Genomic DNA, 24,107 nt, shown 5'->3' on the forward strand with positions numbered 1-24,107 from the left:
AGCATGAGTTATTCTCTGTGGCAGGAGATTATAGTTTACATTTCCTGTAATGGCACAGGCAGACGAAGGGCAAAATACATTTTCTGTGTTTTCCACTGAAATTCATTCTGTGGTTTGTGCAGAGAGAAAAAAAATGTGCTTTATATTTTGTGAGTGGAGTCACATGACCTGGGTTATGAATAGCAGATTGTAATGAGTTGGTAGTGTAAGTAGGAGAGGAGGCGAGATCACTCATACACACACATACACACACACGCTGTCTGTGCTGTGTGACGACGGACACAGACACTCACATGCAGTCAGCCAGGTACTCTTGATGATCTTCACTGTTGGAGGCACTGCTTGTGGACAAGGTGAGTGTCCAGTCATTATCTATACAATTGGTGGGGAGGAGGGAAGGGGGGGAACTCTTTTGTTTTTTTTTTGTAAAGTTTTTTTTTAAAGGGGATTTTAGAGGGAGGAGAGAAGATTTCTCATCTCAGGAAGTTAGAGATTTTTTTTCTCTCCTTTCTTTAATTGAACTCGGCTGGTGCCCTTTCCATGTCCCTTTCCTCCCAGTTCTGTGCTCTCCTGCCCCTCTGGTCATCTGTGCCCACTCTGGTCTGGAGTGAGGGCAGACACCTCTTGACACATAGCTTTTTAGTTTGGCTGAGGAAGGGCAGAGGTCACGGCTGTCATCTCTCAGTGTATTGCTGACAGTGTTTCTTTCCCTTTTCCTTATTAACCCTTTGATTGACAGAGAAATTATACCACCAGATGAGAAGTGTTTAACTCTATCAGTGAGTTCCCAGCTGCTGTTTAGTTAGTTTAATTTATTTTTTTACTTGTTTTAATCGCTTTCTTTATTTCTCCTCTCCTTATATACTCCTTCTCCTTCTTTTTCTGTCTTCCCTTTCTCCTTCCTCCTTCCTACTCTATTAACCACTTATTATACTCTATTAACCACTTTTTCTTTTACTTTTTCTTGTTGTACGCTTTTCTTTTTCTGTCTTTTTTTCTCTTTCGTTACCCGGTTCAGCTTCTTTTTTTTTCTTTTTTAACAATTCCCTTTCCCTGCATGTAGCGCTGTCTAGGAGATGCCATGGACTTTTTCTTTACTCTTTGTTTTGAATTGCGGCTTCCTGGCGTCTTTTTAACCCCTGAATGGTGTGCTGCTGGAGTCAGACCCTTATACAGTGTGCTCCCGAGCTGGAAAACTTTACACGTCTTTATTTCAGATCTGTGCAGGCAGGCATTGCCTGCTATACCTTAGATCAGTAAGTTGGTATTAACCTCAAAAGTAGAGTCTTGGTCAGCTTTGACTTCTTGACCCCTTCACAACCTTGAACATCAGGAAATCACATTTCTTTTTCTTCTCATCACTTTCCTCTACACTATCTGGTTTTATTTTCCTTGAACACTTAAACCCGCTGTTTCGATTACATGGAAACGCCTGAAACTTTCTTTTTAACGCTTGCACTGCCAAAAATATTCCTGCACAGCATGGCTTAGTATGTTATTAATTATAGAAGTGTCTTAACTATTTTTGGGCTTTCAGAGACTTTACAGTGACATTTTCTATTATAAGTCCCTATTTCTCATCACTTTAATCCCATGCCAGTTCAAACTATTTAAAAGTCGCTATCTAACTCTTTTGCCGAGTACATTAAGGAATGAAGCTCATCTCTGCCAAACTGAAGACTTAAAATTTCATGCCAGATAAATCAAATGAGATTTGCTTAATTAATCCCCCTCTTGCCCTATCAAGGGCATTGCTTTAGTAGTTAGTTGTCTCAGAAGGCACATCCCTGTAGTTTAACTTAACTCCTTCTGCACTAAAGAGTGTGGAACAGATACCTTTAATTGTTGAAGAACTACATTCCTATAATGCTTTGCCAAACTAAAGAAAACAGTTAAGGCATCTGTTAAGCAATCCTTGAAGAAGGATCAGAAATTAGTTTAGTATAATTTGTATTGCTATATTGTTGTCATATTTTGAATAACTATTCAATGTCTGCATTTACGCAGTGGCAAACAATGACAGTAATAATATTGATAATCATGATCTTATCTCTGAATCAGTTTATGGATAAGGAATCATATTATTTCATAGTTTTTATAAAGTAATAGTACAGGGCATAATTTCAGTATCATCCAGGGGATGCAGTTCTCAAGTCTACCAACAGGAGTCACCTCTCTCATTCATCATTTTACCTCTTGCATTAATATTTTTTTTTTTATGGGGGAGGAGAAGGGAGAAAGGGCTGTTGGGGAGAACAGGAGGTGAGACGAGGTGAACTCAAAGGAGGAGTTGGCAGCAGGGTAATAAAAACAGCACCCTTTCCTGCTCCGCCCCCTTACCCCCTGGAGCGGTGTCTGACTGCGGCTATATGATTTTGTGTGTGGTACCGCGGGAGTATGATGTAGAGGGGAGGGGGATTTGGGAAGAGCGAGTGATGCTGTGATGTGGTAAAGTGACCACAGAGTTGGTTTGTGTGTTAAAGATGCTTAGATTGTAGGGAGGGCAATAGAAGTGGTATAGACCGAGATGTGCTCTCCCAGGTTAACTCATTAAAGCAACAAATATGAAAATCGCAGATGCTTTGGCTGAACATTATATAATTTATTTAAGTTCCTTTTACACTCGTCTAGTTCAAAAATAAATTCAAGGCAACAACTCTGTGCATGTTTTATAAATATTAATATACCCACCCACCCACCCACCCACCCACCCACATACCTACTTGACTATCTGTCTATTGTATCCACTGCTAATGGTCTATCTAGTTGTCTTTTCTAGAATATAGAATGTATATGGACACATATATATGTTGTTTTAGAATTTTGTTATTTGCAATGGTAACCTAACTGTGGATTATAATGTTAGGACCAGTTTTAATTATGTGTGAGTGCTTTTCTAACTCCTCTTTTGGATAGTGTATTTGCTTACTGAAATTTATAAATCCATTTCCTCATGCATTCACTTTTATTAGGACATTGTTTGATGCTTCAACAATTAAGTTGAATGGAGTCAGTCTTGTATTTATATATGTTCTGTTATTATAAAATACTAAGGTGAAAAGGATTCTGATATGATCCTCTGCTGTCCTTTGATATTTTAAGTGATAGTGCCGCACAATACAGTATGGGACAATCCTAATAAAGTCATAACCGGAACCATTTTGGAATCTTGTTTGTATTTATTGTGATTTATATTTTACTAGTATTTATAGCTCACTTTGATGGAAAGTAACTTGAACTTTCAGAGTTTTCTTTACAAATGTATTTATTTCCTTTTGAAGGAAACTGACTTAAGTATCCAGGTTGTTGAACTTAAATAGTAGATGGTAAATCTACTACGTGTCTCAAGGAGAAGATATTTTATTCCTCAAGCATTAATAAATAGTAATGTCTCCGCAAAAATAAAAAATTAGAATACATACAATTAACAGCTTTTGTTAGATATGCTATTTAAAAAGTTGTATAACTACTGCTTGCAGAGTGCTGTAAACTAGGACATTGGCAGCACAGTGAATGCCTGTCTCAGAACTCAATAATTTAATTTGTGTGTCTGAGCCACACTAAGATAAAAAAAATATATATTTGGATGAATATACTACTGCGGTGATTTTAGCAGAACATTTAAAAAGGGATGGTGAAACAGTAACCCTAAGGCATTTGAGCTACTACTCACATCAGCCTTTATTGCTACTGCAAGCTCTAAAAATAAGATCTGGGATTTCATTGGTGGTCGAGCGATAGCAACCAATGAAAGTCCAGCGAAGCCTACTGAAGGTTGTTACCCTGACCTAATTTGAAGTGTGCATTCTTAACATGGTAAAACCTCATTTTGTGCTACATATATCCTGGGGGTTTATATACTAAACAGCAACCTGTAGTGAGAGTCAAAAACAACTAAGTTGCAAAAAACTAATTTAGCTTAGTTTAGTTGGAGATTTTTCCAGCTTTTCCAGTTTTGTGCAAACGTTTACAGCTAGTTTTTGTTGTCGCATTTTAAAATATGTAATTGCCTCAGTGGCTTGGTATGGCTTCCCATGTATGCTCATACTACATTTCCCATAAGGCACATCCAGCGTTAAGGCTGTCTTAGCATCATGGGTAATGTAGCTCAAGAAACACTTGGGTTGACTGAGTCAATAATTTAGTAATTAAACCACCAGATACATTTTCAGGAACTAACTGAGACAAGCCCATAGAGTCCCTAGCAGGTAGGATTTGTTAGACTTTATGTCCTGCTGCATAGACTTCATTGTGCCATTGGACCATGTCCTATATTCAGGGGAGAAAGACTAACAGTTTTTTTTTATGAAATAGCTGACATGATTGTTTTATTTCTTCATCACACAAATATATATGTAACCTCATCCTTAGCCCCATCAAGAACAAATATAAATAATGGTAAAATGGATTTACCAAAGTTTGGTTGGTTATGAAGAGGTTAACTGGCTCTTAAAGTGACAAGAAAACTACTCGCTATTTCTTGGCGTCCAAAAATGTTTTGGCCATCTTGCAAAGGTACGAGAAAGAATCAAGAACAGCACAATATCCATCATAAAAATTGTAAAAGATCTGTGTGAATGATTTGGGATGATCATGTATTACACAATATGTGTTGTATGACGCCATTTATGCTTTATTCATTCACATCAGTTCAAAAAGGACACAGTTTTAAAGTGATTGATTTCTGGGTTTGACAAGTTTAGTCTGGTGCTTGTATCAAAATGCCATAACCAGACATCATGTCCCACATGACACTTACACAGCACCTATTATTCACAGCGTCCATGTCGGAATGTTGTAATACATCCATGGCAACCACACATCTTCTGCTAGCATTACGTACAACAATTATCCTCCAATTCTCTCTGACAATCACCTCCAATTCCCCCTGATACCTCTTGTAACAACAGACCATTTCGAACTTTAGATTGTCAGCTCACATGCTTTCTAACTAAATAGTATAAAAAGCTTCTTCAATGGCTACATTTTAGCTCATGGACAGAGCCATCTTTACCTTTTGTATTGGTCTGTGAATATTGTACTGCTTTTTTCCCGTTTGTACAGCACTACGGAATCTGTGGATGCTTTATAAATGTCAGTAATAATAATAATAACCTGTTACACAACACTCACATAAAATCCGTAACATAGCATCCATGTTTAAAATCCACAACAACACAAACATACAGCCACTTCAGATACTATTCAGATGCCAGCCATAACATGTATATTGTTCTCATAATAGCCATTTCACATCCAAATCCCACATAACACCTGTAAGACACAGAACATACAACCAGTACTGACAAAATCAACACATACTTTATACACACCAGATTTCCTTGTAATGTATCCTTTCACCTCTCTTCATTTTCTATTATTTCCTTACATATTAATCAACAATGTCTATAAATTGTGTATGCCTTTTTGGAAAAGAAGGCTGGGGAGCAAGAGGAATGATCGTGGTTATGCATAAGAAATACTTGCATCACTCTGTGTGTGTGTCATAAAATGGATACAATTCATCATTTTTCTAGGTGGATTACTATGTAGTTTTGTGCAGATTTTTGCATTTGTTTGTTATCTACTTTCTCCACATGCAAACCTGGGTTCTAGCTGTGAATTTATGTTATGACATCTACCATTTTTGTAATTAAATGAACTCTAAAGCGTTAGCAATACAAACTTGTATTCCAAACCCTAAAGCTTTAGTGTCCCTATCTCAGTAATATAGCATTCCTTCCTGTGTGCCACAAAAGTAATAAGAAAAATGTTTTTAATTAGCTTTTTCCTCTCATCCTCTTGCCATTGTTGGTCCAATCAAACCTACTTGTAAAGGAGTAGTGAGGACCTAATGCTCGTGAATGCGTGCACATACAATCCTACCTATAGGAAAACATCAGTGCTTTCCCAGGAGGGCTTTTGTAATCATTACAGTTACTACTGTAATTTTACCTTGAAGGTCTGACTTCAGGATTTTTATATCCCCAATAACAGTTACTGATAACTAATAATAACAGTAGTAATAATACTAAGGCACTCTGCAGAGCTTGTTATGTCAGAAGTCATTCACAAGTATGGTTGAAGAGACACTACAGTCACCAGAACCACTACAGCTTAATGTAGTGGTTCTGTTGTCTATAACCTGTCCCTGAAGGCGTAACATTGTAAACACTGCTTTTTCAGAGACAAGTCAGTGTTTACATTGCTTCGTAGTAACAACTTTAGCGGCTGTCACTCAGACAGCAAATAGAGGGACTTTCTATGCACGGTAACACTAAACGATTCCCATAGGGATGCATTGATTCAATGCATCTCTTTGAGGAGATTCTGATAAGTGCAGCGTCTTGCTGTGTATGCGCAATAGCTTCCCAATGCTTTCCTATGGAAAATAATTGAATTGGTTGAGATTATCAAAATTGATGATCTCAGCCATGGAGGCAGGGCCAGCCACGGCGAGTGCAGCACGGCGTGGGAGAAAAGGTAAGTTAAATACCTTTTAATGCCATTCAGAGGAGGCAGGCCACCTAAATAGGTAGTCCAGCACTATAGTGTTAGAAATACATGTTTCAGAGATATTGCTGCAACCAGAAAAATCATAGATCAGGTGCCTAAAAAGTTCCCTTAAAACAGTAATGCCCCTTCCCAATTTTTCATAAATATAGAATTTCTGTAAAAAAAAAAAAAGGTATATATTTTATTTTATAGAAATTTCAGTGCAACAAAGGGAACTATAAGGCTAAATGAGGACTGATTTGTGCAGTAGATACATATGTTATCTCATGGCATGTGTGTGAAATCATCTATGAAGGATCCTGCATTCCCACAGGATCTTCCATGGATTTTCATTTTAAACTACTACACATGCGCATTATGAGTTATCTTTTAATCCAGTTCCTCACCGCAGCACTTCCATGCCTCTGGGACATCTTCACTACTGATAATCCCCCAGCCTGTCTCATAGAGAAGCATTCTAACCCAGTGCTTCCCTAGGAGAAGCCTTTACATATGATTTGTGCTATAGCACAAAACATTGAGACAGAGCAACTTTCTGGTTTTCTGAATGGCAAGGAAAGTGCAACCTAGGGGGTGCATATATCAGCACTGAAGGTAAAGGAGACATTGTTTGGAGTGTTCCTTTAATCGTTGTTCTAGTGGCAAAGACAGAACAGAGCTTATTTGCTTCCATCTTTTATTCTGTCATTCTTCCTAAATTCTGAACTATTTTTTTTAAAACCAGTACAAATACTTAGACCTATACAAGATGGGAAAAGTCAGATGTGTGCCAGTAACTGGGATACTTCTTAATAATATTTCAAGAAAACAAAACAGATATACATTATTATGTTAAATTGATTGTCTATCTTTTGTGTTATGAGACATGCCAATGTTAAGACAGTGTAATTAGGGGGTATTATATTATGAGTGTGTATGCTCTTGTGGTTAACTGTGACGTAAGGAAAGATGCTGCAGGGTAGGATTAAAAACTAAGGTAGAATTTTGTTTGGGGTGTGGCAATGCTGAAAAAAGCAAGAAGTGTTTTAGGGCAGGATTAAATCATTGGAACTATGTGTGGACTATGCATGTCGGTAGTCAGCCCTTAAAATATAGGATGCTAAATATTAAAGGGACTCTGCAGTGCCAGGAAATCAGTTTTAGCACAATCCTGCAGTGCCCCCATCCCATCCCATCCCAGAATCCTGCAGTGCCCCCATCCCATGTTGCTGAAGGGGTTAAACCCCTTCAGCAACCTGAATCCAGCGCGGATGTCTCTCGGCGCTGGGTCAGGCTCCACCCATGCTCCTGATGTTGGCGGGGGAGACCTAATGCGCATGCACATTAGACCTCCCATAAGAAAGCATTATTCAATACTTTCCTTTTGGGATTCCTGCGACGTTGGAGAACCTCATTCATAACTTTTTATGAACCCGGAAGTCCCTCTAGTGGCTGTCTGATAGACAGCCATTAGAGGAGGACTTAACACTGCAAGGTAATTATTGCAGTTTATAAAAACTGCAATAATTACACTTGCAGGGTTATGGTTGATGGGAGTTTGCACCCAGACCACTCCAATGGGCAGAAGTGGTCTGGGTGCCTGGAGTGTCCCTTTAATTGTGTTCCACTGGTTTACTTCTCTGTGTGATATTTGATAGAGATTAATGTGCACAGACCCCTAAAGTACGTTAGCTTGCTGAACAGCTTTGTGTGTGAAGAGTGTGTCCTTTTTTTTTCATTTGCAAAAAGTGCAGATTTCAAAAGAAATTGACACTTTTATAAATTAACCTGATTACATCCCCTCGGTTTTCAAGCTCACAACGAGTCCTGTTACTTCCTTGTTTAGTTAGCTCAGTGGAGCTAAACTCAAGAGGCAGCAATTGCTCAGAACACCTGCCTTGCATAGACTTTTCATTGAGCTGCCTTGTTTGTGCGAGCAATCCTACCAAACAGCGCTCTCCTGGCTTGTCGTGGAAAGAAGCAGGTGTTCGTATGAAATCGCCAGTGTCCGCAAGGTTGAGTGCCTGGCTTGTAGTTCCAGACACTCAACAACCAAGTCCCGCTGCTTGCTTTCGTGCGACAAGATGAGAGAGAGTTTTTGTCACAGTGATCTTTATTTATTTTGTATTTCAGCAATGGAGTGTCCTTTTAAGTTTTTGTTTTTTTAAATAAATTTACATTCCAGCACACTGGATATAAAATCTAAATAAGACCATGGTAATAGATTGTACACTCTCACTTCTAATTTGAATGTATTTGCAAACTGTGAACTATGTGCCAATTAAGCAGTCATTGTCTAATTTCAAATCCAGTTATGCTGGTGAGTTTAGCCAAAGCAACAAAACACTGTAACAGAGATATATTGAGACTTATATCATTGTCTAAATACTTACCAACACCACTAAATAGGACAGATCACTGCTTGTGTTGCTGTCACAGAACTTTTATTGCTGTCTAAATATTTATTGACTATACTATGTCACGGAATGTGTGTGAATGTTTAAAATGCTTATTGAATGTTCTGTATGAGACAGAACATACTACACTGTCTATATATTTATCAAATTCACTGTATGTGACCGAGATTATGCCACTATCTAAAAATGTACTTACTGCACTGTATGTGACAAATAGTCACTGTCTCAACATATGTTCAACGCATGATATATGATAGAATGTATGTCAATGTCTAAATAGTTATTGACTGGTCTATACATGTCAGTATTTAAATACCTGCCTACACTATATGCAACAGAATGTGCGTCACTGTTTAAAAACATTAACTGCAGTGTATGTGTTAGATTGTTGCTTGAGGTTGTATGCACATCTGGTCCAATACAAATCTGCTGTCATATAATAATTAGGTTAATAATCCTCTAGATTTTAAGTTTGTTTTAGCAGGATCCCCATTAAAGAAACACTAAAAAAGCACCATAACAACTACAGCTCCCTAGTTGTTATGGTGCCTGGAGTACCATAGCACCTTTAGAGTAATTTGTCAAACTCTTTAAGAACAGTTTGACAACTTGTCTGGTATAGCCCTGAGCACCCTGTTTCCACACAGCCTGCTTCTGAATTCAACAGTTGTGATTTTCCTATAAATATTAATAGTTGTATTTTCTCTTGTGCATAGACAATTCTCTACTTTACAGTACTGCAGAGTTCTAATTAGACTTCTTAGCTATACACACTGTTGTTGGTATATAAATAGAAATGTACATACATACTTGTGAGTCACACTTTTTTGTTCCTTTTAGCCTGCCCGTAACTGCCAGACAGAGGTCAGGGAGTGAAATTCAGGTTAATGAACGAGGTACTGTTTTTATCGTAATAGGTTATAATTATAATCTATGAGGGCAGGAAAACATCCCCCACCCTCCCTGTCCATGAATGCAGGATGTCTAGCTGCGTGTTTGTAAGTGCAGGACATCCCATATCTAAAACTCTCCTGTCAAATGAAAAGTTCCCTAACAAGCAATCAGTAATATCGCACTTCTTTACAGCTGATTCCTGGGCTCCAAAGCCATTGACTGACTGTAAATAAATACAAATTATCAAAATAAAAACTTATCTGGCTTTGCTTATAGAATTCAGAATTTAAATTGTTTAAAGGGCTGCTATCACAGGTGGAAAGAGGGGGGAGAACCAGGGTAATTCTGAGTAATGTAGTTTTGTATGTAATTTTTTTTTTTGCCTTGTTATTGTTTATATTGTACTAATTTTGCTTGATAAATTGGCATGTGACCTGAATCCTGTATGTCAGTGTTAAAAAAATATAGCTGGATTTTTTTTTATAGCTATACTCCTGCTGATCTGTCATACAGAGATCACTGTTTACAATACATTGTTACTCTAGTGTTACTCTACACATTTATAGTTGATTGGGTATAGACTTCATGTTTACTTAAATGAATGAATATAACCCTGCAAGGTAAATAAAGATGATCAGATATAAACCACAGCAATCTGTAAACAAAACAAAATTCAGAGAGTTACCGTTTTACAAAATTTGACATGCGTACTGATTATAATTTATGCTATGCTTTAGGTTAGCTATGTTAGAAAAACAATGTCATAAACGTGGGTGATAAGTAGGCAAAATGTATAGTTTAGATGGAATTTTCAGTCTTCTTTAGTTTCAGGTATACATATAGAAAAGATGAACAAAGAAGGAACATAGTGAAGTACTGTAAATAAGATTAAAAACGCTTTATTTGTTGCACTCACAAGATAAAAGTGAAAAAACAAACTGTCACTAGGTCCTTCTTTCGCCCTACGCGTTTCGTCCGTCCTTGGACTTCGTCATGGGCTTTCCAGCGTCTGTATACCAGAAGGAGAGTCCCTCTATCTTTAAAAACCCCAAAACCCGTTTTGGCGCTATTTCAAATTGCTGTAAACCAATCCAAAGCATCCGTTGCTTGGACTTACGTGTTTAAGATTTCTTTAAACACTTACAGGTTCGGAGCGTTTCAAGCCTCATTTCATGCGCGACTCTCGTGCGTTCCAAGCTGCGTTCCACTGAAGTCCTTTTTGTAAAGGCCTCATTATAAAAAAAGCAAGCAAAGTCCGCAAAATAGTCTTTAGAAAAGGGGGAGATATAAAGGATATAGAGAAAAAAACAAAAAAGGCAGAAAACATTAAGAATACTTAGCCATGGAGATAATTTCCCTTATATTATTAAGAATGTATTTCAAACAGAAAAAAGGTGGAAATATAAAAAAACACAATGTGCTAAGGGCAATATAATGTCTTATTTGGATGAATAGATGTGTACATCTTTATCATATACTTCAATATATATGATATAGGACAATTTAAATATCCATAAATAACATATCAAAAAAATTATAAAAATAAATGTTAATTAATAAATATAAAAATAACTAAGATTAAAAAAGGACCACCTAGACGACCAATAAAACAGGAAAAGGGGGGTGAGGAAAGGAAAAAAATGCACCATGGGAAATCTTAGAAAATAATGTGTATATATATATATATATATTCATGAGACAGAGGGTTAAGGGTCACAAAAAACAAATCATATCAAAATGTACATTCAGACCCTCCGGTTGCATGGTCTTTAAAGTATAAATCCAGAAACCCTCTCTCTGTCTCAATCTCATCACCTCCCCGTTCATCCAGTGATACTTGTTCTATGCCTACACATGAAAAATTATTAAAATCAAGATTTGGACATTGGTTGCAATGAACAGGCACTGAATGGGTATTACGTTTTTTCTTAATGTTGTTGTGATGTTCCAAAAATCTCCTTTTCAGTGGTCTGCCTGTCCTACCCACATATTGCACACCACAAAAACAGGTCAGTAGATAGACTACATGGGTGGAGTTACAGGAGATGTGCTGTTTAATATCAAAATATTTCCCTGTTTGGTTACTTTTAAAATTAAAACCTTTTTATATTTATATTTACAACTTTTACATTTGCCACGTGTATAGAAATCTTCACTTTTATTAGTTTCAACTTTACAATGATTTTAAATGTACTTGGAGCTATGTATTCCTGACCCTATAGTGTTAAAACCACCATCTAAGCCCCCCTTATGCCTCCATAAATATAGCAAAATCTTACTGTATTCAAGCCTGAAGCTGTAGATCTGCATGTTGTTTGCCTCAGAAAAACAAGCTGTCTGCAGACATCATCAAAAGTGGTGGCCTGATCCAATCACAATGTTTACCCATAGGATTGGCTGAGACTGACAAAGAGGCAGATCAGGGGCAGAGCCAGCATGATTCAAACACAGCCCTGGCCAATCAGCATCTCCTCAAAGAGATGAATTGAATCAATGAATCTCTATGAGGAAAGTTCAGTGTCTGCATGCAGAGGGAGGAGATACTGAATGTTTTGATGCATTTTAGGCAGCCATGACCCAGGAAGGATCTCTAACAGCCATCTGAGGAGTGGCCAGTGAAGTTATCACTAGGCTGTAATGTAAACACTGCATTTTCTCTGAAAAGACAGTGTTTACAGCAAAAAGCCTGAAGGGAGCTATTCTACTCACCAGAACAAATTCAATAAGCTGTATGGTGACTATAGTGTCCCTTTAAAATTCGTACCCTTTCTGAAAATAACTTTTGGTAATTCTTCTTTTAAGAGATCGTCTTCAAGTAAAAGTGGGCAGTGTCTCTCTATAATTTTTTTTTAATTTTAAACGCATGAGCATTAAATTGCGTGTTAAAAGAAAACCCTTAGTTATTTTGTTTGTTAAAGGTTTGTCGAACAAAAATGTCTTTCTTTCTAGAGAATTAACTTGTCAGGAAACTTAATTTCATGGTCTAAAAAAATCACTATAATAATAATAATAATAATTTTTAAAGATTGTGCTTGATCTAGAAAACAATTTTGGTCACTACAATTAAGTTTTAGTCTTGTAAATTGACTATGGGGGAAAATTTTTAAGCCAATTTGGATGATGGCTACTTTTTGTATTAATGAAACTATTCGCATCTGTCGCTTTAAACAATGTTTTGGTCTTTATATGGGAGTTTTTTACATTGATCATAAGGTCTAAGAAATTAATTTATTTGGAGTTAAACTGTGGGCTAAAAATTAATGACATCTCGGTCCTTCTCGAAAAAATATTTATGACCCAGTATCACCAGGGAGCATATACGTGACTACATTTGTGTAGGTCATTTCCAGTTCCTTTCCAAATCATTAAAACATCATTTATGTACCTCCTTCAGAGCACCAAGTCTGCGCCAAATGAATTATTGGACCAAATATACCTTGTTTCCCAATAATCCAAAAAAAACATTTACATAACTTGGCGCAAACTTGGTGCCCATGGCTGTCCCCTTTATCTGTCAAACTAATTCATTATTGAACATAAAAAAAAATAGTGAGATAAAATAAATGTAATTGCTTCTAATAAAAATTGACTACATATTGAGGAAATCTCATCTTGCTCCAAGTTCCATCTTACTGCCTTGGGGCCCAAATTGTGTTCAATGATAGTGTATATTGATGTAACATCAAAGGTGGCCCATATGTACCCTTCCCTCCATTCAATGCACTCTAATTCTTGAATAAGACTCTTTGTGCCCTTCAAGTAAGATTTTGAATTTTTTGCATATTTTTGGAGAAAATAGTCATTGTACTCCGACAACCTTGATGTTAATGAATTGATTCCACTAACAATGGGCCTCTCAGGGGGTTTGGTTATGGACTTATGAATTTTGGGGATCCTTGGGAATTCTAAAAATAAAAACGAAAAATCTTATTGTCTATTGCACCTAGCTCTTTAAAATTTGTAAGTAGAATATTTAATTCTTTATTAAATAAATTGTTGGGATTTCCTTGTAACCTTTGGTACGTTAAATGGTCACTTAAAAGTCTCTCTACTTCACCTAAATAGTATTCGGTGGGCATGACGAAAATACCACCACCTTTGTCTGCACTTTTGATTAGAGTTTTCCTAATTTATAAGGTGTCTAAGATTTCATATTCTTTTTTGTTTAAATTAAACTCTTTATGATTCAGATCCAATTTATTGATATCTCTATTCACCATTTTATAAAAGGCTTCAATTTGGCTCCCTTTTTCAGTTGGAAAAAAAATAGATTTTGGTTTAAAATTAGTTATGTTTTTTCCCTTTTTTCCCCTGATATATTATATATCAGTCTTTCTCTTTTCTTAAAGAATTTTTTTAGTGCCTTTTACGGACAAATATATTAACATCAATAAAAAGATAATTTTTTGTATGATTCTCACTTTTATTATTATGATCCTGATTGGAGCTATACATTTTATTACTTTCAAAGGACTTATATTTGCTTTCGTTCCTATCCGCTGTTTTTGGTGCTGCATTACTCCTTGGAGATAAATGTTTATTACTACGGGGCCTTTGAATATCCCCTTTATTCCATTTACTGTTTGTATTAAATCTCTGTGTGAAACCACTACTTCTCTTTTGATTTATCCTCATTGATTTATTTGAAATTGAATGAAAATTAATTTCTTTACCTTTTTTTATCTCTGTTATACTTCTTATTTTTAGTTTCTGCTATATTTCATCTACTTTAGTGACTCTGTCTAGAAGTACAAGTTCTTTTTCTTTATATTCTTTTGTTTCTTTATCTATGACTAAATCTTTATCTAATTTTTCTAGATCTTTTGATAAATTGCTTAGGTTCTCTTTTTCAAATTTAATGATTATTTCCATCAGGATAAAAGAGCATTTCTCTAATGCTACATCCCATTTTTGGGCATGCGCAGAGAGTTCTAATCTATTTGCTGGATCTTTGTTTGGGATAAGGTTTTCTTTCAGATAAGCCTCTAAAAAGGATATCTCCCATCACTTTCTTGTTTCTTTTATTGCAAATTTTTCTAATTTTAAAAAAATAATCATATAAAGTTTTGTTTATTATAAAATCTTGAGAGTCTATATTTTCGTGGGTGGAAAATAAGGAATTAAACCTTGCTTCTCTTAATTGTTTTAAATCGGAGAACATGCTCTTTTTTTTGTGCCATCACAATTTGCACCTGTAAAATCGAGGAAATTTATAATACACTAAAAATATATCTAGAAAACCCAGTTAAAATTAACACCAGTGGTTACAGGTCTGAATTATCTAATAATATTCAGAATTATAAAGAAAATTCTTCGAAGACTTCTCAAACCATAAAATATATCATAAATAATCTTAAGCATTTTGTTTTTTATTTTATTGTTTTTAAATTCTTTATTTTTCTGTGCATGAGGAGTTACAAGCATATGTCAAGTGCCACAACAGCATGCATGGGTTAAATACTAGCTTAACCCCTTAAGGACACATGACATGTGTGACATGTCATGATTCCCTTTTATTCCAGAAGTTTGGTCCTTAAGGGGTTAAAGGACCACTCTAGGCACCCAGACCACTTCAGCTTAATAAAGTGGTCTGGGTGCCAGGTACAGCTAGGATTATCCCTTTCTTCTATAAACATAGCAGTTTCAGAGAAACTGCTATGTTTATAATAGGGTTAATCCAGCCTCTAAATCACAGTGAGAAGCGCGGAAGCGCCTGTTAATGAGACAGCCGTCTCATTAACAGGCGCTTCCGCGCTTCTCACTGTGATTTTCACAGTAAGAAGACGCCAGCGTCCATAGGAAAGCATTGAGTAATGATTTCCTACGGACTGGCTGCGCGTGCGGCTCATGCCGCGCATGCGCATTCAGCCGATGACGACGAGAAGGAGGAGGAGAGAGGGTGGGTGGGACCTAGAGTCCCTATATAGCCAGGAAAATGAGTATGTTTTCCTGGCACTATAGTGGTCCTTTAAGCGGTTTTAATCTTATTTACAGTACTTCACTATGTTCCTTGTTTGTTCATCTTTTCTATATGTATACCTAGAACTAAAGAAGACTATAATTTCATCTAAACATTACGTTTTGCCTACTTATCATCCACGTTTGTGAGTGCAACTTATGGTTCCTTTTTATCTGGTGTTTATATTTACCACACCATTGTAGTTCTTTTTGTATTTTATTGCAGATTATTTATAAAATATATTTTATGGTTTGAGAAGTCTTCCAGGAATCTTCTTTATAATTCTGCATATTATTAGGTAATTTACCAGGAACCACTGGTGTTAATTTTAACTAGGTTTTAAAGATATATTTTAAAAAACAATGTCATGACAACTTCCCTTCAACTAAAGGGATTGTATATTGCCATTCGACAGGGATTCTTATAAAAAATATTCAATCTGTATTGAAGTCATCACTGAGCAACGACATGTCTACATTGCTTTATGTTCTTACATAGGAGTGTGGAATTCCTTTACTGCACACTATCACATGACACATTGTGGTTATCCACTAATCTGTGAATTGTACTGATTTGAAAGAAAAAAATAGCTAAGTTAAGGCCAGAATAGTAAAAATTGGAAATATTATTTAACATATCTGCGTTCCCAATTTGGCTATTTTGGTCAACATGGTACAAATCCAATTTTAAATGTCACTTCAGTTCCATGTCTACTGAATAAAGCCCACGGTCTTTCTTTGATAGTCTGGGACACTGCCTGTGCAAAGTATTTCTGGCTCTATGCATGAAAAGTTACATATGAATTTAGGAATAAGGGGAATTGTTGTGAAAGTGCTAACGCTGAAACAATCACCATGGAAACCCAGGGCCGGATTAACATAGGGGCTGATGGAGCTGCAGCTCCAGGCCCAGGCCCATGGAATAGGCCCATTTAAAAAAAAAAAAAAAAAATTTTTTTTTTTTTACACACACTACTCTTAGGTTTGCCACCTCCACCTGACTGGTATTTTACTGGTTTGCCACCTGACTGGTATTTGAGGCTGCCTGGCCGTGCCAGTATTGCAGTAATACCTGCAATACAAATGCAGGTATTTTTCTCAGAATAAATGGAGATTACTCTGCAATACCAGCACCGGCCAGTAGGGGTCACTGTGTGTGGAGAGAGGCAGGAATAGGAAGTTACAGCATATCCCTGCCTCTCTCTACTACTTACTGATCTGTGAGGGAGCAGCAACACAGCAGAGTCCAGACAGCAGCTCTACAGCTCAGGTAAGTGAGGGATGGGGGGAAAGGCAGCAGGAACACATGGGGACACTGAGACACTATGGGACACTAAGACACTAGGGGACATATATGGACACTGAGACACAGACACTAGGGGACAAATGGGGACACTGACACTAGGGGACAAATGGGGACACAGACACTAGGGGACACTGACACTAGGACACATGGGGACACAGACACTGGGAGACCTGGAAACACTGAGACACTTGGGGACACTGGAAAACATGGGGACTCTGAGACACTAGGGGACACATGGGGATGCATAGGGACATTGGGAGACACTGACACATTGGGACACGGAGACACTATGTCCCCATTTCTCCCAGTGTCCCCATGTCTCCCATCCAGTGTCCCATGTCTCTCAGTGTGCCTAGTGTCCCCATGTGTCCCAGTGTCCCTTTATGTCTCAGTGTCACTGGGAGACATGGGGACAGTTGTGGACATAGACATGGGGTCTATGTCCACAACTGTCCCCATGTCTCCCAGTGTCCCCAAGTGTCTGTCTCCCAGCCAGTGTCCCCCTAGTCTCCCAGTGTCCCATAGTCTCCCAGTGTCCCTATGTCACTTTGTCCCTAGTGTCTTAGTGTCCCTAAATGTTTCAGTGTCCCCATGTCTCCCAGTGTCTGTGTTCCTAGTGTCTCAATGTGCCCAGTGTCCCCATGTCTCCCAGTGTCCCCTAGTCTCCCAGTGTCTGTGTTCCCATGTCTCTGTGTCCCTAGTATCTTAGTGTCCCCAATTGTTTCAGTGTCCCCATGTCTCCCAGTGTCTGTGTCCCTAGTGTCTCAGTGTCCCCATTTCTCCCAGTTTCCCTAAATGTTTCAGTGTCCCCATGTATCTGTGTCCCCGGGTCTCTCAGTGTCCCCATGTCTCTCAGTGTCCCCAGTATCCTAGTGACATGGGGACACACTGAGACATTGGGACACTGGGAGAAATGGGGACACTGAGACACTAGGGGACTGGGCGACATGGGGACACTGACACTGTTATACATAGGGACACTGAGACACTGGGTGACTTGCGAGACTGAGACACTGGGAGCAATCCATCTATACAGCAGAATCAAACTGTGAGTAGTTTGTTGGTGATTTTACAGAATTTTCTCTGATGTCACTCCTTGTGATTAAACAAATGATTAAGACTGGTATTTTTTTCCAAGAAAGGTGGCAACCCTAACTACTCTTCACATACTCTTGCTTAAAGGAGCACTATAGGGTCAGGAACACAATCATGTATTTCTGACCCTATTATGTTAAAACCACCACGTTGGTCCCTTCTTGCCTCCCTAAGTATAGTAAAATATAACTTGTATTTAAGTCTGCAGCTGCTGGCTCTGCCTCTGAACTGACTGTCTGCTGACATCATCAGAAGTGGTGGTCTGAGCAAATTACAATACTTCCCGATAGGATTGGCTGAGACTGTCAACTAGGCAGATCAGGGGCAGAGCATCTCCTCATAAAGATAAATTGAATCAATGCATCTGTATGAGGAAAGTTCAGTGTCTGTATGCAGAGGGTGGAGACACTGAATGGCAGTGCTGCACACTAGGCAGTACTGCCCCAGGAAGCACCTTTAGCAGCCATCTAAGGAGTGGCCAGTGGAGTTATTTTCTCTGAAAATACAGTGTTTACTGCAAAAGGCCTGAATGGAATGATTCTATTTACCAGAACAAATACAATAAGCTGTACTTGTTATGGTGACTATAGTGTTCCTTTAAGTTTGAAAGCTTAAGAGGGATGTATGGGAACAAAACTGACAATACTGGCTGACAATAAAATTGGTTTAGGTACTGCAGACGTTAGTCTCTCTAACACTGTGGCATGTCCCCTTTCTTCTACACTCACTACATACACCTTTTCTCTGTCTCAGACTATATACCAGGGACTTCTGCCTGCTAATAACACAATAATGAGAAAAGTGGACATGTGAGTGCTAGGGGACAGTCCTTAGAAAGCATGGAGTGAGCGCAACATTAGACGCATTTATGTCAAGCTTAGGGTGCTGCCTGTATAGTATGCCCTTAGTTGGACAGCCTGCAGGATTGGCGGGCAGCCTGACATGCATTCATGCCAGGCTGTCCTTCAAATTCTTTGGACAGACATGCCCCCTTTTTGGGCATGTTCTCCCCTTTTGGCAGGTCTGGTCACGTGATTCGCACCAGTGGCCCACCTTTTACCCCGCCCATTGACTGCTTCACTGGACACTGCTGTTAGGGGTTATGGATTTACTTGAAAGATGAAAGCAAAAAGAGAGAGATTAGAATAGAGTATGTGTTTTCTTATAGCCGCATCCTATGAGTTTCCCTCCAGCGCCATCTCTATCAGATACATGACGCTTGGGAGGAATGACTGTTTTAGTGTTTTTGGTCAATATGATTCCGTAATTAGGCCCATCATAATTGTCAGCACCAGGCCCAGTGTGCTCTTAATCCGGCCCTGTGGAAACCAATGGAATGTTCCTATATATTATTCCACTTTAGGAACTTTGCACCAGGAATTTCTTTGGGTTATAATAATATCTTCATTTAAATATTCAAACCCTAAACAGGGATTGTCAATAACCAGCCTCAGCCCAAGGTAATATAGAAAAATGAAATGTAACTGTTATTGATCTCTTATTACTATGTACATCAATTGGAGAAAACAAATAAGGTAAGAGGAAACAGAACCACAGCCTCATATGTTTCATGTCCAGGTCTTTGACGAAGTGCTGGTGGGCACAAAATGCATCAAATGATGATCTTTTTTTTTTCTTTTGCACTTCCCCCCTCCACCGCCTATTCTCTTCAGTAAGTGTATTCAACCATAATTTATTTATTTATTATTGCTATTTATAAAGCGCCAACAGATTCCGCAGCGCTGTACAATTAGTGGAGAAACGTACAATATACACAGACAAATACAAGAGGTAGGAGAGCCCTGCCCGAAGGTACATATTTTTTCTGTATTGCCTCAACTTGATGCCACTTTACGGCGTTCCCTTATTGGAGTCTGGCTATTTTACTTGACAGTTTATATAAATGAGGAGGAAGCCTCGCGTCTCAACCTCCCCAGGATTGTGAATTTGTTACAGTAAAGATAGGGGTTTATCCTTCGAAATCATTTTGCTCTATGTATTCTTGTTATAATGTAGTAATATAATACCCCATAGTCCCTGCAAGTCTGGGGTAAATTTTAAATGGGTGTGTGAGCAGGGCTACTAAAATCAAAATGAGAAAATCAAAACAAACATGAGAATATGTTTATTTGTTCTTAATTTTTTTTTTTATAAATACTTAGCTGTCCAGGCATAGACAGAGCACACCATGAAAATAAATGTAACCTTTGCGGTGTTATACGCTCAGGCACATGCATGTTCTGGCAACCCTTCCTTTGTGGTATATGTGCTAGGATCATTATTGGGTCATGACATTACTTGGATTCTAAAGTGCTACAGTAACAACTATATTAGTGTTTAATGCGGTGAGATAAAGAGGAACTTGCGCTTCAAAGAAAGTGACAGTATTGCTTTAAGGATAACTTTTAGGATAACCATGACATTGAGCTCGGACTTGTATTTGCTTGCTCTTTCAACATCCAGCTGTCACAATCCAATTCTGTGAGTGAAAGCCTCATACAATCCCTGCCAGTGAGAGAATAATGTGTTCCTTTAAATGCAGTTATTCCATAGTTCATTTCAACTAGATTCAGGTCTATTCTTTATATTTGATTTAAACCTTTTGAGTACCACATGAGCATTGCTAAACAAAGTACTAAAGTGCAGGGCTCTCATTCCCATGCCTGTAAGGGTAGAATGTTTTTCTTATCCCAAACTTTAAGTTCTCCTTTTCTGTGGGTGCCTCTAACTGCCAACCCATCCCCCTACTAATAACCCTTCTGGAAATCAGGATACATAACCTCCCTCTCCAAAGCCAGACATGAGCCACTAATGAGCAGCGGGTCTGGACTCGCCTGGAAGAGAGGAATAAGAAGCATATATCACTTTATTTTATTTGAAATAAGCCAAACATAAGAGGGATTGAGAACGGAGGGTTTGAGTGAATGGGAGCCTTGTTCATTCAAGCCCCTGCGTTTATTTAAAGGGGGATCTTGGACACTAAACCAGAGAAAGTTAAAGAAACAGCTTTACAAGTGTACCTGTACATGTGTATGTGCATTAATGTTTGCACAACACTATATTGTTATCCGTGTTTTTATATGCTTTGTAAATCTGAACTGTAAAATGCACTCTGTCAGAGCTGAGCGGTTTTATGGAAATTCTGAAGTTTATTACCTACATTAAATTAAATGAAAGGTAATACAGAAAAAAATATATATAGTTAAATTTATGGAAAACCTTGCATTTTCTATTTATCATTTTCTGTTTGTACAATGACTGTCTTTACATTATGAGGGTATTTTGAAGAAAAGGCTCATGAGAATGTGCCTCACTGTTGAATAAGGAAATGCTTAATAAGAATAATAATTACTTTTATATTTCTTCCCAAGGGGATTGAAACTAAAGTAAGAATTCAACGTGAATTTTTAATTTAAAGCCAGAGTTGCTGAATTAAAAGGATAACTGACTTACAGGGACACAGCAGGCACCAAAACAACTTCATCTAAATAAAGTTGTTATGGTGCCAGGAGATTCCTGCAGGCACTCTTATGTCAAGGGGTTAAACCGTTTTTAAAAGGATTAACCCCAAAGTTGCCCCTACCTGGCGCTTCCTGTCAGACTCAGCTGGGCAGAAGTTGAGACTGGCGCTGGGGGCACCTTAAGGGTTAAACAGTTTGAAAAGTTTAACCCCTTGAGTTAAGAGTGCCTTTCCAGTTTAAAGGACCACTATAGTGCCAGGAAAACATACTCGTTTTCCTGGCACTATAGTGCCCTGAGGGTGCCCCCACCTTCTCGCGGGCTGCTCCCTTCCTTTGGAATAGCCTGCCTACCGCCATCAGACTCTCCCCTAGTATTGCATCTTGTTGTTCTAAAATAAGTAGCAATTACTGCTTAAAATAATGATCTTTCAACAACCCATCTCACTTAAAGGACCACTATAGTGCCAGGAAAACATTCTCGTTTTCCTGGCACCATAGTGCCCTGAGGGTGCCCCCACCCTCAGGGACCCCATCCCGCCAAGCTCTGGGGAGAGGAAAGGGGTTAAAACTTACCTTTCTCCAGCGCTGGGCGGGGAGCTCTCCTCCTCCGATCCTCCTCCTCTCCTCCCTTTCGGCTGAATGCGCATGCGCGGCAAGAGCTGCTTGCGCATTCAGCCGGTCTCATAGGAAAGCATTATAAATGCTTTCCTATGGACGCTTGCGTGCTCTCACGCAAGCGCCTCTAGCAGCTGTCAGTGAGACAGCCACTAGAGGATTTGAGGGCTGGATTAACCCATTTATAAACATAGCAGTTTCTCTGAAACTGCTATGTTTATAAAAAAATGGGTTAACCCTAGCTGGACCTGGCACCCAGACCACTTCATTAAGCAGAAGTGGTCTGGGTACCTAGAGTGGTCCTTTAACTATTTAATTTTAAATTCACTTTGAATTTTTAATTTGGTGAATAAATTGAGTATTGAAAGCTATAAATTTGTCTGGTCACCTTCGGGAATTCAAAGTGATTTTAAATTGAATTTCAAATTGTATTACTGAAACTATAGTGCTGGTGTAACCCTTTAGATATCCGGCCCCCCTGTCTGTGCAGTGAAAGGTGAGTTTACTTACTTTTTTTCTCACGCGGTGCCGGTCTTGCTGCAACTGTCCCTGCCTCCATAGCTGAGATCATTAGTTAGGACGATCTCAACTAATCCAATGCCTTCCCGTTGGGAGGCTATTGCGCATGCACGGCAAAATGCCGCGCTGTGCCAATCTGCATCTCCCTAATAGAGATGTATTGAATCAATGCATTGAATCTCTTTAGGGATCGTTCAGCATCTACATGCAGAGCGTGAAGACACTGAACATAGGTGCTGCAAACTGCAGCACTAGACTAAGAAATACCTCTACTCTACGACAAAGTAGCGTAACTGCACAAAATGGCCAAGTTATCCATGTTTCCAGTTTGGCTTCTTTGGCCTTGAATTTGGAATAACTTTAAAGGGACACTCCAGGCACCCAGACCACGTCTGCCCATTGGAGTGGTCTGGGTGCCAACTCCCATTACTCTTAACCCTGCAAGTGTAATTATTGTAGTTTTTTATAAACTGCAATAATTACCTTGCAGGGTTAACTCCACCTCTAGTGGCTGTCTACTAGACAGCCACTGTCTACTAGACAGCCACTAGAGGGCACTTCCTGCATCATAGCACTGAAAACCTGTGTTAGAGCGTCGCTAGACATCCAGCGTCGCTCAATTCCCCGTAGGAAAGCATTGAAAAGCATTTTCAATGCTTTCCTATGGGGAGCTCTAATGCGCATGTGCGGCATTGCCGCGTATGCGCATTAGGTCTCACCGACCGGTGGGTGGGATCAGTCTCGCCCACCGGCCAACGTAATACAGAGGAGGAGCGGTGGCGGAGGAAGAAGCAGCGACGTGGGACATGTCGCTGCCTCTGGTAAGTTATTGAAGGGGTTTTCACCCCTTCAGCAACCAGGGATTAAGGGGAGGAGGGAGAGGGGACCTGCATTGCCAGGAAAACGGATTGTTTTCCTGGCACTGGAGTTTCCCTTTAACCCCTTAAGGACATATCATGATTCCCTTTTATTCCAGAAGTTTGGTCCTTAAGGGGTTAAGGGACACTATTGTCACCAGAACAACTACGGCTTATTGAATTTGTTCTGGTGAGTAGAATCATTACTTTCAGGCTTTTTGCTGTTAACACCTTCTTTTCAGAGAAAATGCAGTGTTTACATTACAGCCTAGTGATAACTTCACTGGCCACTCCTCAGATGGCTGTTAGAGATCCTTCCTGGGTCATGGCTGCCTAAAAGGCATCCAGATATTCAATGTCCCCTCCCTCTGCATGCAGACACTGAACTTTCCTCATAGAGATTCATTCATTCAATTCATCTCTATGAGGAGATGCTGATTGGCCAGGGCTGTGTTTGAATTGTGCTGGCTCTGCCGCTGATCTTCCTCTT

At 38.8% G+C, this 24,107-nt stretch overlaps 1 protein-coding gene across 1 annotated transcript in view; it reads left to right on the top strand.

Moving 5' to 3' along the window:
- The first annotated feature begins 213 nt into the window (after positions 1-213).
- RARG (retinoic acid receptor gamma) overlaps positions 214-24,107 on the top strand; it is a 174,836-nt gene continuing 150,942 nt past the window's right edge. The window contains exon 1 of the mRNA XM_063428479.1: positions 214-353. The gene's annotated coding sequence lies outside the window, so the exon portion shown is untranslated. The remainder of the gene's footprint in view (positions 354-24,107) is intronic.

Source organism: Pelobates fuscus, chromosome 1 (assembly GCF_036172605.1).
Source record: "Pelobates fuscus isolate aPelFus1 chromosome 1, aPelFus1.pri, whole genome shotgun sequence".
In the NCBI taxonomy this organism is placed as follows: domain Eukaryota; kingdom Metazoa; phylum Chordata; class Amphibia; order Anura; family Pelobatidae; genus Pelobates; species Pelobates fuscus.